The sequence below is a fragment of the Rhineura floridana genome, chromosome 7 (genome assembly GCF_030035675.1).
Source record: "Rhineura floridana isolate rRhiFlo1 chromosome 7, rRhiFlo1.hap2, whole genome shotgun sequence".
Taxonomy (NCBI): domain Eukaryota; kingdom Metazoa; phylum Chordata; class Lepidosauria; order Squamata; family Rhineuridae; genus Rhineura; species Rhineura floridana.
Window position 1 is genome coordinate 145,715,317 of NC_084486.1, and position 15,000 is coordinate 145,730,316.

The 15,000-nt window shown below is 58.1% G+C and overlaps 6 non-coding genes across 6 annotated transcripts; all 6 read right to left on the reverse strand.

Annotated features, from left to right (window-relative positions):
- Positions 1 to 328: 328 nt before the first annotated feature.
- LOC133389852 (5S ribosomal RNA) lies at positions 329 to 447 on the reverse strand. Its single transcript, XR_009764168.1, has one exon. It is a non-coding gene; the product is annotated as a 5S ribosomal RNA (ribosomal RNA).
- A 4,908-nt stretch (positions 448 to 5,355) lies between these two features.
- Positions 5,356 to 5,474, reverse strand: LOC133389906 (5S ribosomal RNA). The gene has a single exon (XR_009764214.1). It is a non-coding gene; the product is annotated as a 5S ribosomal RNA (ribosomal RNA).
- Positions 5,475 to 8,951: 3,477 nt separating this feature from the next.
- LOC133389857 (5S ribosomal RNA) lies at positions 8,952 to 9,070 on the reverse strand. Its single transcript, XR_009764174.1, has one exon. It is a non-coding gene; the product is annotated as a 5S ribosomal RNA (ribosomal RNA).
- A 3,477-nt stretch (positions 9,071 to 12,547) lies between these two features.
- On the reverse strand, positions 12,548 to 12,666 carry LOC133389848 (5S ribosomal RNA). Its single transcript, XR_009764164.1, has one exon. It is a non-coding gene; the product is annotated as a 5S ribosomal RNA (ribosomal RNA).
- A 622-nt stretch (positions 12,667 to 13,288) lies between these two features.
- Positions 13,289 to 13,407, reverse strand: LOC133389841 (5S ribosomal RNA). Its single transcript, XR_009764161.1, has one exon. It is a non-coding gene; the product is annotated as a 5S ribosomal RNA (ribosomal RNA).
- Positions 13,408 to 14,739: 1,332 nt separating this feature from the next.
- Positions 14,740 to 14,858, reverse strand: LOC133389850 (5S ribosomal RNA). The gene has a single exon (XR_009764166.1). It is a non-coding gene; the product is annotated as a 5S ribosomal RNA (ribosomal RNA).
- Positions 14,859 to 15,000: the final 142 nt, after the last annotated feature.

The window sequence follows — 15,000 nt, forward strand, 5'->3', positions numbered from 1 at the left end:
GCACGCTGTGCTCTGGGCTGGTGCAAGCACATTCTTGTGCCGGCAGCCATTACCCGTGGGGGTCATTTTCGACACGGATCTCCGCTGAGGAGGCCTTTAATGTCTCCTGGGCAGCTTGTGCATTTTCATGGCTGCATTTCGACCGATTTGAACTGCCTTGCCATTTTAAATTCTTGCAAGCCTCCCTGAGCGGTGCGGGTGCGCGAGAAGGGCGGGGTAGAAACGCGTGCCTAGAAAGAAAAGCAAGTTTAAAAATGGCAACAAAGAGCAGCCAGCGGTCCCTGGAATGGAGATAAAAACAGGGGGCCGAAAGGCAAAAGGAGGAAAAAGCCTACGGCACCCGGTATTCCCAGGCGGTCTCCCATCCAAGTACTAACCAGGCCTGATCCTGCTTAGCTTCCGAGATCAGACGAGATCGGGCGTGTTCAGGGTAGTATGGCCGTAGACACTTCAGCAGCCCGCTGCCACTGCCTTTCACCACGAACTGTGCAGAAACGCCCCCTGTGCTAGAAACCATCGCTCCCTAGGCCTTCTTTCTGTTTCTTCGGAAAAGCGTGGACCTGGAGCTCCCTGCCCCTCGGCCCAGTGCCGCAAAGGGAACCCCAGCCCCATGCAGAGGCAGCTGTTGCCTGACACTCGGGGCTCACACCGCAGCGCGCCTAAAGCGTCCTCCCTTTCAACTCAAAGGGGTGGCGGCAAGGGGCTGCAGGGCCAGGGCTCCCCTACCAGCCCCAGCACAATGCACGCTGTGCTCTGGGCTGGTGCAAGCACATTCTTGTGCCGGCAGCCATTACCCATGGGGGTCATTTTCGACACGGATCTCCGCTGAGGAGGCCTTTAAGGTCTCCTGGGCAGCTTGTGCATTTTCATGGCTGCATTTCGACCGATGTGAACTGCCTTGCCATTTTAAATTCTTGCAAGCCTCCCTGAGCGGTGCGGGTGCGCGAGAAGGGCGGGGTAGAAACGCGTGCCTAGAAAGAAAAGCAAGTTTAAAAACGGCAACAAAGAGCAGCCAGCGGTCCCTGGAATGGAGATAAAAACAGGGGGCCGAAAGGCAAAAGGAGGAAAAAGCCTCCAATCCAAGTACTAACCAGGTCTGACCCTGCTTAGCTTCCGAGATCAGACGAGATCGGGTGTGTTCAGGGTAGTATGGCCGTAGACGCTTCGGCAGCCCGCTGCCACTGCATTTCACCAGGAACTGTGCAGAAACGCCCCCTGTGCCAGAAACCATCGCTCCCTAGGCCTTCTTTCTGTTTCTTCGGAAAAGCGTGGACCTGGGGCTCCCTGCCCCTCGGCCCAGCGCCGCAAAGGGAACCCCAGCCCCATGCAGAGGCAGTTGTTGCCTGACCCTCGGGGCTCACACCGCAGCAAGCCTAAAGCGTCCTCCCTTTCAACCCAAAGGGGTGGCGGCAAGGGGCTGCAGGGCCAGGGCTCCCCTACCAGCCCCAGCACAATGCACGCTGTGCTCTGGGCTGGTGCAAGCACATTCTTATGCCGGCAGCCATTACCCATGGGGGTCATTTTCGACACAGATCTCCGCTGAGGAGGCCTTTAAGGTCTCCTGGGCAGCTTGTGCATTTTCATGGCTGCATTTCGACCGATGTGAACTGCCTTGCCATTTTAAATTCTTGCAAGCCTCCCTGAGCGGTGCGGGTGCGCGAGAAGGGCGGGGCAGAAACGCGTGCCTAGAAAGAAAAGCAAGTTTAAAAATGGCAACAAAGAGCAGCCAGCGGTCCCTGGAATGGAGATAAAAACAGGGGGCCGAAAGGCAAAAGGAGGAAAAAGCCTCCAATCCAAGTACTAACCAGGCCTGACCCTGCTTAGCTTCCGAGATCAGACGAGATCGGGCGTGTTCAGGGTAGTATGGCCGTAGACGCTTCGGCAGCCCGCTGCCACTGCCTTTCACCAGGAACTGTGCAGAAACGCCCCCTGTGCCAGAAACCATCGCTCCCTAGGCCTTCTTTCTCTTTCTTCGGAAAAGCGTTGACCTGGGGCTCCCTGCCCCTTGGCCCAGCGCCGCAAAGGGAACCCCAGCCCCATGCAGAGGCAGCTGTTGCCTGACCCTCGGGGCTCACACCGCAGCGCGCCTAAAACGTCCTCCCTTTCAACCTAAAGGGGTGGCGGCAAGGGGCTGCAGGGCCAGGGCTCCCCTACCAGCCCCAGCACAATGCACGCTGTGCTCTGGGCTGGTGCAAGCACATTCTTCTGCCGGCAGCCATTACCTGTAGGGGTCATTTTTGACACGGATCTCCGCTGAGGAGGCCTTTAAGGTCTCCTGGGCAGCTTGTGCATTTTCATGGCTGCATTTCGACCGATGTGAACTGCCTTGCCATTTTAAATTCTTGCAAGCCTCCCTGAGTGGTGCGGGTGCGCGAGAAGGGCGGGGTAGAAACGCGTGCCTAGAAAGAAAAGCAAGTTTAAAAATGGCAACAAAGAGCAGCCAGCGGTCCCTGGAATGGAGATAAAAACAGGGGGCCGAAAGGCAAAAGGAGGAAAAAGCCTCCAATCCAAGTACTAACCAGGCCTGACCCTGCTTAGCTTCCGAGATCAGACGAGATGGGGCGTGTTCAGGGTAATATGGCCGTAGACGCTTCGGCAGCCCGCTGCCACTGCCTTTCACCAGGAACTGTGCAGAAACGCCCCCTGTGCCAGAAACCATCGCTCCCTAGGCCTTCTTTCTGTTTCTTCGGAAAAGCGTGGACCTGGGGCTCCCTGCCCATCGGCCCAGTGCCGCAAAGGGAACCCCAGCCCCATGCAGAGGCAGCTGCTGCCCTGACCCTCGGGGCTCACACCGCAGCGCGCCTAAAGCGTCCTCCCTTTCAACTCAAAGGGGTGGCGGCAAGGGGCTGCAGGGCCAGGGCTCCCCTACCAGCCCCAGCACAATGCACGCTGTGCTCTGGGCTGGTGCAAGCACATTCTTGTGCCGGCAGCCATTACCCATGGGGGTCATTTTCGACACGGATCTCCGCTGAGGAGGCCTTTAAGGTCTCCTGGGCAGCTTGTGCATTTTCATGGCTGCATTTCGACCGATGTGAACTGCCTTGCCATTTTAAATTCTTGCAAGCCTCCCTGAGCGGTGCGGGTGCGCGAGAAGGGCGGGGTAGAAACGCGTGCCTAGAAAGAAAAGCAAGTTTAAAAACGGCAACAAAGAGCAGCCAGCGGTCCCTGGAATGGAGATAAAAACAGGGGGCCGAAAGGCAAAAGGAGGAAAAAGCCTCCAATCCAAGTACTAACCAGGTCTGACCCTGCTTAGCTTCCGAGATCAGACGAGATCGGGTGTGTTCAGGGTAGTATGGCCGTAGACGCTTCGGCAGCCCGCTGCCACTGCATTTCACCAGGAACTGTGCAGAAACGCCCCCTGTGCCAGAAACCATCGCTCCCTAGGCCTTCTTTCTGTTTCTTCGGAAAAGCGTGGACCTGGGGCTCCCTGCCCCTCGGCCCAGCGCCGCAAAGGGAACCCCAGCCCCATGCAGAGGCAGTTGTTGCCTGACCCTCGGGGCTCACACCGCAGCAAGCCTAAAGCGTCCTCCCTTTCAACCCAAAGGGGTGGCGGCAAGGGGCTGCAGGGCCAGGGCTCTCCTACCAGCCCCAGCACAATGCACGCTGTGCTCTGGGCTGGTGCAAGCACATTCTTATGCCGGCAGCCATTACCCATGGGGGTCATTTTCGACACAGATCTCCGCTGAGGAGGCCTTTAAGGTCTCCTGGGCAGCTTGTGCATTTTCATGGCTGCATTTCGACCGATGTGAACTGCCTTGCCATTTTAAATTCTTGCAAGCCTCCCTGAGCGGTGCGGGTGCGCGAGAAGGGCGGGGCAGAAACGCGTGCCTAGAAAGAAAAGCAAGTTTAAAAATGGCAACAAAGAGCAGCCAGCGGTCCCTGGAATGGAGATAAAAACAGGGGGCCGAAAGGCAAAAGGAGGAAAAAGCCTCCAATCCAAGTACTAACCAGGCCTGACCCTGCTTAGCTTCCGAGATCAGACGAGATCGGGCGTGTTCAGGGTAGTATGGCCGTAGACGCTTCGGCAGCCCGCTGCCACTGCCTTTCACCAGGAACTGTGCAGAAACGCCCCCTGTGCCAGAAACCATCGCTCCCTAGGCCTTCTTTCTCTTTCTTCGGAAAAGCGTTGACCTGGGGCTCCCTGCCCCTTGGCCCAGCGCCGCAAAGGGAACCCCAGCCCCATGCAGAGGCAGCTGTTGCCTGACCCTCGGGGCTCACACCGCAGCGCGCCTAAAACGTCCTCCCTTTCAACCTAAAGGGGTGGCGGCAAGGGGCTGCAGGGCCAGGGCTCCCCTACCAGCCCCAGCACAATGCACGCTGTGCTCTGGGCTGGTGCAAGCACATTCTTCTGCCGGCAGCCATTACCTGTAGGGGTCATTTTTGACACGGATCTCCGCTGAGGAGGCCTTTAAGGTCTCCTGGGCAGCTTGTGCATTTTCATGGCTGCATTTCGACCGATGTGAACTGCCTTGCCATTTTAAATTCTTGCAAGCCTCCCTGAGTGGTGCGGGTGCGCGAGAAGGGCGGGGTAGAAACGCGTGCCTAGAAAGAAAAGCAAGTTTAAAAATGGCAACAAAGAGCAGCCAGCGGTCCCTGGAATGGAGATAAAAACAGGGGGCCGAAAGGCAAAAGGAGGAAAAAGCCTCCAATCCAAGTACTAACCAGGCCTGACCCTGCTTAGCTTCCGAGATCAGACGAGATGGGGCGTGTTCAGGGTAATATGGCCGTAGACGCTTCGGCAGCCCGCTGCCACTGCCTTTCACCAGGAACTGTGCAGAAACGCCCCCTGTGCCAGAAACCATCGCTCCCTAGGCCTTCTTTCTGTTTCTTCGGAAAAGCGTGGACCTGGGGCTCCCTGCCCATCGGCCCAGTGCCGCAAAGGGAACCCCAGCCCCATGCAGAGGCAGCTGCTGCCCTGACCCTCGGGGCTCACACCGCAGCGCGCCTAAAGCGTCCTCCCTTTCAACCCAAAGGGGTGGCGGCAAGGGGCTGCAGGGCCAGGGCTCCCCTACCAGCCCCAGCACAATGCACGCTGTGCTCTGGGCTGGTGCAAGCACATTCTTCTGCCGGCAGCCATTACCTGTAGGGGTCATTTTTGACACGGATCTCCGCTGAGGAGGCCTTTAAGGTCTCCTGGGCAGCTTGTGCATTTTCATGGCTGCATTTCGACCGATGTGAACTGCCTTGCCATTTTAAATTCTTGCAAGCCTCCCTGAGTAGTGCGGGTGCGCGAGAAGGGCGGGGTAGAAACGCGTGCCTAGAAAGAAAAGCAAGTATAAAAATGGGAACAAAGAGCAGCCAGCGGTCCCTGGAATGGAGATAAAAACAGGGGGCCGAAAGGCAAAAGGAGGAAAAAGCCTACGGCACCCGGTATTCCCAGGCGGTCTCCCATCCAAGTACTAACCAGGCCTGACCCTGCTTAGCTTCCGAGATCAGACGAGATCGGGCGTGTTCAGGGTAGTATGGCCGTAGACGCTTCGGCAGCCCGCTGCCACTGCCTTTCACCAGGAACTGTGCAGAAACGCCCCCTGTGCCAGAAACCATCGCTCCCTAGGCCTTCTTTCTCTTTCTTCGGAAAAGCGTTGACCTGGGGCTCCCTGCCCCTTGGCCCAGCGCCGCAAAGGGAACCCCAGCCCCATGCAGAGGCAGCTGCTGCCCTGACCCTAGGGGCTCACACCGCAGCAAGCCTAAAGCGTCCTCCCTTTCAACCCAAAGGGGTGGCGGCAAGGGGCTGCAGGGCCAGGGCTCCCCTACCAGCACAATGCACGCTGTGCTCTGGGCTGCTGCAAGCACATTCTTGTGCCGGCAGCCATTACCCGTGGGGGTCATTTTCGACACGGATCTCCGCTGAGGAGGCCTTTAAGGTCTCCTGGGCAGCTTGTGCATTTTCATGGCTGCATTTCGACCGATGTGAACTGTCTTGCCATTTTAAATTCTTGCAAGCCTCCCTGAGTGGTGCGGGTGCGCGAGAAGGGCGGGGTAGAAACGCGTGCCTAGAAAGAAAAGCAAGTTTAAAAATGGCAACAAAGAGCAGCCAGCGGTCCCTGGAATGGAGATAAAAACAGGGGGCCGAAAGGCAAAAGGAGGAAAAAGCCTCCAATCCAAGTACTAACCAGGCCTGACCCTGCTTAGCTTCCGAGATCAGACGAGATCGGGCGTGTTCAGGGTAGTATGGCCGTAGACGCTTCGGCAGCCCGCTGCCACTGCCTTTCACCAGGAACTGTGCAGAAACGCCCCCTGTGCCAGAAACCATCGCTCCCGAGGCCGTCTTTCTGTTTCTTCGGAAAAGCGTGGACCTGGGGCTCCCTGTCCCTCGGCCCAGCGCCGCAAAGGGAACCCCAGCCCCATGCAGAGGCAGCTGCTGCCCTGACCCTCGGGGCTCACACCGCAGCGCGCCTAAAGCGTCCTCCCTTTCAACTCAAAGGGGTGGCGGCAAGGGGCTGCAGGGCCAGGGCTCCCCTACCAGCCCCAGCACAACGCACGCTGTGCTATGGGCTGGTGCAAGCACATTCTTATGCCGGCAGCCATTACCCATGGGGGTCATTTTCGACACGGATCTCCGCTGAGGAGGCCTTTAAGGTCTCCTGGGCAGCTTGTGCATTTTCATGGCTGCATTTCGACCGATGTGAACTGCCTTGCCATTTTAAATTCTTGCAAGCCTCCCTGAGCGGTGCGGGTGCGCGAGAAGGGCGGGGCAGAAACGCGTGCCTAGAAAGAAAAGCAAGTTTAAAAATGGCAACAAAGAGCAGCCAGCGGTCCCTGGAATGGAGATAAAAACAGGGGGCCGAAAGGCAAAAGGAGGAAAAAGCCTCCAATCCAAGTACTAACCAGGCCTGACCCTGCTTAGCTTCCGAGATCAGACGAGATCGGGCGTGTTCAGGGTAGTATGGCCGTAGACGCTTCGGCAGCCCGCTGCCACTGCCTTTCACCAGGAACTGTGCAGAAACGCCCCCTGTGCCAGAAACCATCGCTCCCTAGGCCTTCTTTCTGTTTCTTCGGAAAAGCGTGGACCTAGGGCTCCCTGCCCCTCGGCCCAGTGCTGCAAAGGGAACCCCAGCCCCATGCAGAGGCAGCTGCTGCCCTGACCCTCGGGGCTCACACCGCAGCGCGCCTAAAGCGTCCTCCCTTTCAACCCAAAGGGGTGGCGGCAAGGGGCTGCAGGGCCAGGGCTCCCCTACCAGCCCCAGCACAATGCACGCTGTGCTCTGGGCTGGTGCAAGCACATTCTTCTGCCGGCAGCCATTACCTGTAGGGGTCATTTTTGACACGGATCTCCGCTGAGGAGGCCTTTAAGGTCTCCTGGGCAGCTTGTGCATTTTCATGGCTGCATTTCGACCGATGTGAACTGCCTTGCCATTTTAAATTCTTGCAAGCCTCCCTGAGTGGTGCGGGTGCGCGAGAAGGGCGGGGTAGAAACGCGTGCCTAGAAAGAAAAGCAAGTTTAAAAATGGCAACAAAGAGCAGCCAGCGGTCCCTGGAATGGAGATAAAAACAGGGGGCCGAAAGGCAAAAGGAGGAAAAAGCCTCCAATCCAAGTACTAACCAGGCCTGACCCTGCTTAGCTTCCGAGATCAGACGAGATGGGGCGTGTTCAGGGTAATATGGCCGTAGACGCTTCGGCAGCCCGCTGCCACTGCCTTTCACCAGGAACTGTGCAGAAACGCCCCCTGTGCCAGAAACCATCGCTCCCTAGGCCTTCTTTCTGTTTCTTCGGAAAAGCGTGGACCTGGGGCTCCCTGCCCATCGGCCCAGTGCCGCAAAGGGAACCCCAGCCCCATGCAGAGGCAGCTGCTGCCCTGACCCTCGGGGCTCACACCGCAGCGCGCCTAAAGCGTCCTCCCTTTCAACCCAAAGGGGTGGCGGCAAGGGGCTGCAGGGCCAGGGCTCCCCTACCAGCCCCAGCACAATGCACGCTGTGCTCTGGGCTGGTGCAAGCACATTCTTCTGCCGGCAGCCATTACCTGTAGGGGTCATTTTTGACACGGATCTCCGCTGAGGAGGCCTTTAAGGTCTCCTGGGCAGCTTGTGCATTTTCATGGCTGCATTTCGACCGATGTGAACTGCCTTGCCATTTTAAATTCTTGCAAGCCTCCCTGAGTGGTGCGGGTGCGCGAGAAGGGCGGGGTAGAAACGCGTGCCTAGAAAGAAAAGCAAGTATAAAAATGGCAACAAAGAGCAGCCAGCGGTCCCTGGAATGGAGATAAAAACAGGGGGCCGAAAGGCAAAAGGAGGAAAAAGCCTCCAATCCAAGTACTAACCAGGCCTGACCCTGCTTAGCTTCCGAGATCAGACGACATCGGGCGTGTTCAGGGTAGTATGGCCGTAGACGCTTCGGCAGCCCGCTGCCACTGCCTTTCACCAGGAACTGTGCAGAAACGCCCCCTGTGCCAGAAACCATCGCCCCCTAGGCCTTCTTTCTGTTTCTTCGGAAAAGCGTGGACCTGGGGTTCCCTGCCCCTCGGCCCAGTGCCGCAAAGGGAACCCCAGCCCCATGCAGAGGCAGCTGCTGCCCTGACCCTCGGGGCTCACACCGCAGCGCGCCTAAAGCGTCCTCCCTTTCAACCCAAAGGGGTGGCGGCAAGGGGCTGCAGGGCCAGGGCTCCCCTACCAGCCCCAGCACAATGCACGCTGTGCTCTGGGCTGGTGCAAGCACATTCTTGTGCCGGCAGCCATTACCCATGGGGGTCATTTTCGACACGGATCTCCGCTGAGGAGGCCTTTAAGGTCTCCTGGGCAGCTTGTGCATTTTCATGGCTGCATTTCGACCGATGTGAACTGCCTTGCCATTTTAAATTCTTGCAAGCCTCCCTGAGCAGTGCGGGTGCGCGAGAAGGGCGGGGCAGAAACGCGTGCCTAGAAAGAAAAGCAAGTTTAAAAACGGCAACAAAGAGCAGCCAGCGGTCCCTGGAATGGAGATAAAAACAGGGGGCCGAAAGGCAAAAGGAGGAAAAAGCCTACGGCACCCGGTATTCCCAGGTGGTCTCCCATCCAAGTACTAACCAGGCCTGACCCTGCTTAGCTTCCGAGATCAGACGAGATCGGGCGTGTTCAGGGTAGTATGGCCGTAGACGCTTTGGCAGCCCGCTGCCACTGCCTTTCACCAGGAACTGTGCAGAAACGCCCCCTGTGCCAGAAACCATCGCTCCCTAGGCCTTCTTTCTCTTTCTTCGGAAAAGCGTGGACCTGGGGCTCCCTGCCCCTCGGCCCAGTGCCGCAAAGGGAACCCCAGCCCCATGCAGAGGCAGCTGCTGCCCTGACCCTAGGGGCTCACACCGCAGCAAGCCTAAAGCGTCCTCCCTTTCAACCCAAAGGGGTGGCGGCAAGGGGCTGCAGGGCCAGGGCTCCCCTACCAGCACAATGCACGCTGTGCTCTGGGCTGGTGCAAGCACATTCTTCTGCCGGCAGCCATTACCTGTAGGGGTCATTTTTGACACGGATCTCCGCTGAGGAGGCCTTTAAGGTCTCCTGGGCAGCTTGTGCATTTTCATGGCTGCATTTCGACCGATGTGAACTGCCTTGCCATTTTAAATTCTTGCAAGCCTCCCTGAGTGGTGCGGGTGCGCGAGAAGGGCGGGGTAGAAACGCGTGCCTAGAAAGAAAAGCAAGTTTAAAAATGGCAACAAAGAGCAGCCAGCGGTCCCTGGAATGGAGATAAAAACAGGGGGCCGAAAGGCAAAAGGAGGAAAAAGCCTCCAATCCAAGTACTAACCAGGCCTGACCCTGCTTAGCTTCCGAGATCAGACGAGATCGGGCGTGTTCAGGGTAATATGGCCGTAGACGCTTCGGCAGCCCGCTGCCACTGCCTTTCACCAGGAACTGTGCAGAAACGCCCCCTGTGCCAGAAACCATCGCTCCCTAGGCCTTCTTTCTGTTTCTTCGGAAAAGCGTGGACCTGGGGCTCCCTGCCCATCGGCCCAGTGCCGCAAAGGGAACCCCAGCCCCATGCAGAGGCAGCTGCTGCCCTGACCCTCGGGGCTCACACCGCAGCGCGCCTAAAGCGTCCTCCCTTTCAACCCAAAGGGGTGGCGGCAAGGGGCTGCAGGGCCAGGGCTCCCCTACCAGCCCCAGCACAATGCACGCTGTGCTCTGGGCTGGTGCAAGCACATTCTTCTGCCGGCAGCCATTACCTGTAGGGGTCATTTTTGACACGGATCTCCGCTGAGGAGGCCTTTAAGGTCTCCTGGGCAGCTTGTGCATTTTCATGGCTGCATTTCGACCGATGTGAACTGCCTTGCCATTTTAAATTCTTGCAAGCCTCCCTGAGTGGTGCGGGTGCGCGAGAAGGGCGGGGTAGAAACGCATGCCTAGAAAGAAAAGCAAGTTTAAAAACGCCAACAAAGAGCAGCCAGCGGTCCCTGGAATGGAGATAAAAACAGGGGGCCGAAAGGCAAAAGGAGGAAAAAGCCTCCAATCCAAGTACTAACCAGGCCTGACCCTGCTTAGCTTCCGAGATCAGACGAGATCGGGCGTGTTCAGGGTAGTATGGCCGTAGACGCTTCGGCAGCCCGCTGCCACTGCCTTTCACCAGGAACTGTGCAGAAACGCCCCCTGTGCCAGAAACCATCGCTCCCGAGGCCGTCTTTCTGTTTCTTCGGAAAAGCGTGGACCTGGGGCTCCCTGTCCCTCGGCCCAGCGCCGCAAAGGGAACCCCAGCCCCATGCAGAGGCAGCTGCTGCCCTGACCCTCGGGGCTCACACCGCAGCGCGCCTAAAGCGTCCTCCCTTTCAACTCAAAGGGGTGGCGGCAAGGGGCTGCAGGGCCAGGGCTCCCCTACCAGCCCCAGCACAACGCACGCTGTGCTATGGGCTGGTGCAAGCACATTCTTATGCCGGCAGCCATTACCCATGGGGGTCATTTTCGACACGGATCTCCGCTGAGGAGGCCTTTAAGGTCTCCTGGGCAGCTTGTGCATTTTCATGGCTGCATTTCGACCGATGTGAACTGCCTTGCCATTTTAAATTCTTGCAAGCCTCCCTGAGCGGTGCGGGTGCGCGAGAAGGGCGGGGCAGAAACGCGTGCCTAGAAAGAAAAGCAAGTTTAAAAATGGCAACAAAGAGCAGCCAGCGGTCCCTGGAATGGAGATAAAAACAGGGGGCCGAAAGGCAAAAGGAGGAAAAAGCCTCCAATCCAAGTACTAACCAGGCCTGACCCTGCTTAGCTTCCGAGATCAGACGAGATCGGGCGTGTTCAGGGTAGTATGGCCGTAGACGCTTCGGCAGCCCGCTGCCACTGCCTTTCACCAGGAACTGTGCAGAAACGCCCCCTGTGCCAGAAACCATCGCTCCCTAGGCCTTCTTTCTGTTTCTTCGGAAAAGCGTGGATCTGGGGCTCCCTGCCCCTCGGCCCAGTGCTGCAAAGGGAACCCCAGCCCCATGCAGAGGCAGCTGCTGCCCTGACCCTCGGGGCTCACACCGCAGCGCGCCTAAAGCGTCCTCCCTTTCAACCCAAAGGGGTGGCGGCAAGGGGCTGCAGGGCCAGGGCTCCCCTACCAGCCCCAGCACAATGCACGCTGTGCTCTGGGCTGGTGCAAGCACATTCTTCTGCCGGCAGCCATTACCTGTAGGGGTCATTTTTGACACGGATCTCCGCTGAGGAGGCCTTTAAGGTCTCCTGGGCAGCTTGTGCATTTTCATGGCTGCATTTCGACCGATGTGAACTGCCTTGCCATTTTAAATTCTTGCAAGCCTCCCTGAGTGGTGCGGGTGCGCGAGAAGGGCGGGGTAGAAACGCGTGCCTAGAAAGAAAAGCAAGTTTAAAAATGGCAACAAAGAGCAGCCAGCGGTCCCTGGAATGGAGATAAAAACAGGGGGCCGAAAGGCAAAAGGAGGAAAAAGCCTCCAATCCAAGTACTAACCAGGCCTGACCCTGCTTAGCTTCCGAGATCAGACGAGATGGGGCGTGTTCAGGGTAATATGGCCGTAGACGCTTCGGCAGCCCGCTGCCACTGCCTTTCACCAGGAACTGTGCAGAAACGCCCCCTGTGCCAGAAACCATCGCTCCCTAGGCCTTCTTTCTGTTTCTTCGGAAAAGCGTGGACCTGGGGCTCCCTGCCCATCGGCCCAGTGCCGCAAAGGGAACCCCAGCCCCATGCAGAGGCAGCTGCTGCCCTGACCCTCGGGGCTCACACCGCAGCGCGCCTAAAGCGTCCTCCCTTTCAACCCAAAGGGGTGGCGGCAAGGGGCTGCAGGGCCAGGGCTCCCCTACCAGCCCCAGCACAATGCACGCTGTGCTCTGGGCTGGTGCAAGCACATTCTTCTGCCGGCAGCCATTACCTGTAGGGGTCATTTTTGACACGGATCTCCGCTGAGGAGGCCTTTAAGGTCTCCTGGGCAGCTTGTGCATTTTCATGGCTGCATTTCGACCGATGTGAACTGCCTTGCCATTTTAAATTCTTGCAAGCCTCCCTGAGTGGTGCGGGTGCGCGAGAAGGGCGGGGTAGAAACGCGTGCCTAGAAAGAAAAGCAAGTATAAAAATGGCAACAAAGAGCAGCCAGCGGTCCCTGGAATGGAGATAAAAACAGGGGGCCGAAAGGCAAAAGGAGGAAAAAGCCTACGGCACCCGGTATTCCCAGGCGGTCTCCCATCCAAGTACTAACCAGGCCTGACCCTGCTTAGCTTCCGAGATCAGACGAGATCGGGCGTGTTCAGGGTAGTATGGCCGTAGATGCTTCGGCAGCCCGCTGCCACTGCCTTTCACCAGGAACTGTGCAGAAACGCCCCCTGTGCCAGAAACCATCGCTCCCTAGGCCTTCTTTCTCTTTCTTTGGAAAAGCGTGGACCTGGGGCTCCCTGTCCCTCGACCCAGTGCCGCAAAGGGAACCCCAGCCCCATGCAGAGGCAGCTGTTGCCTGACCCTCGGGGCTCACACCGCAGCGCGCCTAAAGCGTCCTCCCTTTCAACCCAAAGGGGTGGCGGCAAGGGGCTGCAGGGCCAGGGCTCCCCTACCAGCCCCAGCACAATGCACGCTGTGCTCTGGGCTGGTGCAAGCACATTCTTGTGCCGGCAGCCATTACCCATGGGGGTCATTTTCGACACGGATCTCCGCTGAGGAGGCCTTTAAGGTCTCCTGGGCAGCTTGTGCATTTTCATGGCTGCATTTCGACCGATGTGAACTGCCTTGCCATTTTAAATTCTTGCAAGCCTCCCTGAGCGGTGCGGGTGCGCGAGAAGGGCGGGGTAGAAACGCGTGCCTAGAAAGAAAAGCAAGTTTAAAAATGGCAACAAAGAGCAGCCAGCGGTCCCTGGAATGGAGATAAAAACAGGGGGCCGAAAGGCAAAAGGAGGAAAAAGCCTACGGCACCCGGTATTCCCAGGCGGTCTCCCATCCAAGTACTAACCAGGCCTGACCCTGCTTAGCTTCCGAGATCAGACGAGATCGGGCATGTTCAGGGTAGTATGGCCGTAGACGCTTCGGCAGCCCGCTGCCACTGCCTTTCACCAGGAACTGTGCAGAAACGCCCCCTGTGCCAGAAACCATCGCTCCCTAGGCCTTCTTTCTCTTTCTTCGGAAAAGCGTGGACCTGGGGCTCCCTGCCCCTCGGCCCAGTGCCGCAAAGGGAACCCCAGCCCCATGCAGAGGCAGCTGCTGCCCTGACCCTAGGGGCTCACACCGCAGCAAGCCTAAAGCGTCCTCCCTTTCAACCCAAAGGGGTGGCGGCAAGGGGCTGCAGGGCCAGGGCTCCCCTACCAGCACAATGCACGCTGTGCTCTGGGCTGGTGCAAGCACATTCTTCTGCCGGCAGCCATTACCTGTAGGGGTCATTTTCGACACGGATCTCCGCTGAGGAGGCCTTTAAGGTCTCCTGGGCAGCTTGTGCATTTTCATGGCTGCATTTCGACCGATGTGAACTGCCTTGCCATTTTAAATTCTTGCAAGCCTCCCTGAGTGGTGCGGGTGCGCGAGAAGGGCGGGGTAGAAACGCGTGCCTAGAAAGAAAAGCAAGTTTAAAAATGGCAACAAAGAGCAGCCAGCGGTCCCTGGAATGGAGATAAAAACAGGGGGCCGAAAGGCAAAAGGAGGAAAAAGCCTCCAATCCAAGTACTAACCAGGCCTGACCCTGCTTAGCTTCCGAGATCAGACGAGATGGGGCGTGTTCAGGGTAATATGGCCGTAGACGCTTCGTCAGCCCGCTGCCACTGCCTTTCACCAGGAACTGTGCAGAAACGCCCCCTGTGCCAGAAACCATCGCTCCCTAGGCCTTCTTTCTGTTTCTTCGGAAAAGCGTGGACCTGGGGCTCCCTGCCCATCGGCCCAGTGCCGCAAAGGGAACCCCAGCCCCATGCAGAGGCAGCTGCTGCCCTGACCCTCGGGGCTCACACCGCAGCGCGCCTAAAGCGTCCTCCCTTTCAACCCAAAGGGGTGGCGGCAAGGGGCTGCAGGGCCAGGGCTCCCCTACCAGCCCCAGCACAATGCACGCTGTGCTCTGGGCTGGTGCAAGCACATTCTTCTGCCGGCAGCCATTACCTGTAGGGGTCATTTTTGACACGGATCTCCGCTGAGGAGGCCTTTAAGGTCTCCTGGGCAGCTTGTGCATTTTCATGGCTGCATTTCGACCGATGTGAACTGCCTTGCCATTTTAAATTCTTGCAAGCCTCCCTGAGCGGTGCGGGTGCGCGAGAAGGGCGGGGCAGAAACGCGTGCCTAGAAAGAAAAGCAAGTTTAAAAATGGCAACAAAGAGCAGCCAGCGGTCCCTGGAATGGAGATAAAAACAGGGGGCCGAAAGGCAAAAGGAGGAAAAATCCTACGGCACCCGGTATTCCCAGGCGGTCTCCCATCCAAGTACTAACCAGGCCTGACCCTGCTTAGCTTCCGAGATCAGACGAGATCGGGCGTGTTCAGGGTAGTATGGCCGTAGACGCTTCGGCAGCCCGCTGCCACTGCCTTTCACCAGGAACTGTGCAGAAACGCCCCCTGTGCCAGAAACCATCGCTCCCTAGGCCTTCTTTCTCTTTCTTTGGAAAAGCGTGGACCTGGGGCTCCCTGTCCCTCGACCCAGTGC